This window comes from Aulonocara sp. 'chitande type north' Nkhata Bay, linkage group LG7 (assembly GCF_057382095.1).
Source record: "Aulonocara sp. 'chitande type north' Nkhata Bay isolate Kocher_YH1m ecotype deep benthic linkage group LG7, A_spYH_male_GT1.1, whole genome shotgun sequence".
NCBI classification, from domain to species: Eukaryota; Metazoa; Chordata; class Actinopteri; order Cichliformes; family Cichlidae; genus Aulonocara; species Aulonocara sp. 'chitande type north' Nkhata Bay.
In genome coordinates, this window is record NC_141350.1 from 60,776,815 (window position 1) to 60,780,284 (window position 3,470).

Here is a 3,470-nt window from a genome sequence, read left to right on the forward strand (position 1 = left end):
AAAATTCAACTTTTTTTTAAATAAAAGCAGTTGCACACCCAGATATTTCTTACAGTAAAAATCCTCCAACAACCTTTCAAAAGAAATTTTTTTGTCTTTCCTCAATTTTGAGACCAACTGAACCCACAAACCTGAAGCTGCAGACCCCAAACTAACCAAATTTAATGTTTCCTTAATCAGCACAGTAATTTTTAAGTCTTTATGTGTTATGTTTACTCACAGTTTTGATGCTTGCTTCTTCGACTTGACTCACGATTAGCTCTGCACCATCGCTCTGCTGTTTTCTCTCTCCTCATGCTTCTCCTTCATGCGTCCTGTCCTCAAATATAATCCAACCTGCCTCCTTGTTTCCTCCTTGACTTGTATTCGCAAAATTTCCAGTTAAATTAAGAGTAATCCAGAAAAGTTTTCCTGCTTCAAAAGCTCTTCCAGTTGCCTGTCTTCTTGTCCTCCTTCAAATGTGCAGTTTATGAATTTGTATTTATTTGACTTCATATTGCCATGACAACATAACACAGAGCATCATGGTAGATTAAAGCAGGTGGTTCTGTCCGCTACAGAAATGCTGATAAACTCAATTTATTTGAGTTGTCTTAACTTAGAAAAACTAAGTAAGATGGAAGTTTTTCTTCTCAGTGTGGAAGGATGAAAGATGTGTTTTGAAAATGCCACGTCACTACCGTCCTCCTCCCTAGCACGGATCAGTCCGCATGTTCATGGTGCCAGCATTTTTTATGGAATATGTTGAGCAAACCTAGAAAAGCGTCAGCTCAAGGGATTATTGTTGTCATTGCTGTGGATCTTTACCTGATACACTGACTTGGTGAGTAAATGTTTACTCTTATTCAAACTGATTTTGTGGCTTCTCTTAGTTTAGCACCAGGTTTATAATCGTGCTAGCTAGTTAGTGTTAGCCTAGCGTTGCTGCTGCGGCTGGGCTCATGTTACTTAAAAATTAACACCACAGCCTTAAAAACCTTATATAAAAATATGTCTGTGAAATTTCCTGTTGATTGTTTGAAATAAAAAAGTGAGATAAGAGCCCAGACAAAATTCTTCGGGGGTGTGAAAACAATAAGCCAAGAGTTAGCTGTGCTCGCGGACTCTTATCAAGCCTTGACCTCCCAGTCAGCTATCGCGCTGGTGGATAACAGAGCTCTCCGAAAACGTGGAAGCACTTTTGCAAATATGTGATATTTTGATAAATCAAGTAGATATTTGAGCATTACACAGCTACATTCTCCGCTGAAAATATCTTAAAAGGTTATTTTGTGACCCAGAAAGGGTAATCTAGGGGAAAGGAGGATCGCATATGTCGGCCATGGTTGTCGGAGCCTGTGCGTACTTGTAAGCTCGCCAATGGCGGAGGAGCGCGGCTTATTGCTTTTTCTGGGTCACAAAATCAACTTTTAAGATATTTTCAGGCGAGAATGTAGCTGTCGAAAGTTCAAATATCTGCTCGATTTATCAAGACATCACATATTTGCAAAAATGCCCCGACGTTTTCTGAGACGTCCATTTTTTTCATGCTTTGTGGCACCTTGAACATCTGTGGCATCTATTAATGTCAAATCTAGCCTTTATTTAACAACATAAGCAAACTCTATGTTACAATGATTGCACAGCCATTAAGGATCAAATCGGTTTCTGAAAAATGTTCTGTTTTTTCTCCCTCTGCTTGCTTCTTACTGTCTTTGAGGCTTGGGACCAGCACTCCTGCTGTTGGACAGAAAGACATCAACTCAGTGGTAAGTATTTTGGTTTTCCAATATATTAGCAACTGTCAGTGACATTTATATTAATCAGGCTGAACTTTAATCATACTTTAGATCAGCCTGTTTTACTTATTGTTTTATTTGTTTTTTGGTTTGGGGAAGTTGTTTCTTTACTGATCTTTTCCTGTCTTCTGTTATTAGACTTGAGATATGACTGCACTAGGCTGTTGCTGGTGACTCCAGTTAATTCTACAAGACATGCTGTGTGAGTAAACAAACAACAACAGTTTGGTCTGCATTTCTTGAAAGATCACATCCCCCAAACTTAGTTTAGAGGGTCTACACTGAATATAGTGAAGTCTGCAAGTTTTCTAACAGCAAAATTTGTTTTGTGCCCAAATCATTTTGCACATCATTAGAATGAAAGTTATTGGCCATGTTTGCATAGCCCTTTTTAAAATGATGCTTTCATGACATTATTGTGTGTCGGGTGGGGGTCAGGGCTATCCAGACTGACAATTGGGACATTGAATGTCACCTCTCCGGTGGGGAAGGAGCCTGAGATTGTCCAAATTGGAGTCTGTTTTATACCAAATGCAGAAAAAAATGTTTTAAGAAAGCAATTCAGCAGTTCATGTTCCAAAAAATATGATTGTTTGCTTGCAGGACACCAGGAGAGATGAGTCCTCCGTCACAGATGGTGTGGTCAGTGAAGATGGTCGCCTGCAGGTTCAAGCTCACTGCATCTCCAACCCACATCCACTGCCACTGTACTTAAGGGAAGTTAAAGACTTTCTTCTGCACCTACATTTGGATCACCTCGATCCATGATAGTCATTCAGGCAGTAATGCCTGGACTGGAAACAAGCCATCCTTAAAATATTACAACATTCCAGCTCATGTGTTGGAATGCAAAACAAATGTGTTGTTTAAATTAGAGACTGCACTTGTGACAGAACAACACATATTTTTATTTTGATTATATAAGTAATGTAAGTACAAAACAAACTTGTGGTAGGCCTAAACTTATTTTCAGAATAACTACATCTGCGACTTTGTTTCATTGTAAGATTGTAACAGTGATGGCAATATAATTGTTTGTTGTTCAGCAGAACAGTGTCCAGTATGTTGGCTGTTATACTTTGTTGTGTTTGAAAATAAAAGTTGGTCTGATTTTAACATCCTTACAAAAAGTGTTGTTAATTATTTTTAATCATATTCAGGTTACCACAAATTGTTTTTTCATTTAGTTGAACTTGAAATGTTTGTCAGTAAGTAAACAATTAGCACTGTACAGTCAGAAATATCAAGTTATTCTTAATACTGCAGACTTGCACTGTATAAGTTGTCCTAACAGGCATCTTAAGTTAGCTTTACTTAGTTTTTTTGAGGCAATGAGTTTCCTTAATTTTTTTGAGTTCTGGGAACTAACAAGGCTTTACAGTGTACTCAAAATGAGTAAGTTGCCCTAACTTGGTCAACTTACGTAAACTTGATCCAATTTTCTTGAGTTCTGGGAACAAATGAGCTTGTACAGAGTACTCAAAATAAATAAGTTGTCCTAATTTAGTCATTTTTAGCTAAGCTTTACTCAATTTTTTTGAGGCAACGAGTTTCCTCAATTATTTTGAGTTCTAACTAATTAGATTTTACAGTGTGTAAGAGCAGGAATTTAACTACAAACTCTCATAGTTCCCGTCAGTATCATTCATTCTGCTCTGCCTCAATGGTCACAGTGGCTAGTTTAAGTATGTT

At 37.7% G+C, this 3,470-nt stretch overlaps 1 long non-coding RNA gene across 1 annotated transcript; it reads left to right on the forward strand.

Moving 5' to 3' along the window:
• Positions 1 to 521: 521 nt before the first annotated feature.
• LOC147326476 (uncharacterized) lies at positions 522 to 2,894 on the forward strand. The gene is made up of 4 exons (XR_015130607.1): positions 522 to 823; positions 1,700 to 1,748; positions 1,917 to 1,980; positions 2,382 to 2,894. It is a non-coding gene; the product is annotated as an uncharacterized LOC147326476 (long non-coding RNA).
• The last annotated feature ends 576 nt before the right edge of the window (positions 2,895 to 3,470 follow it).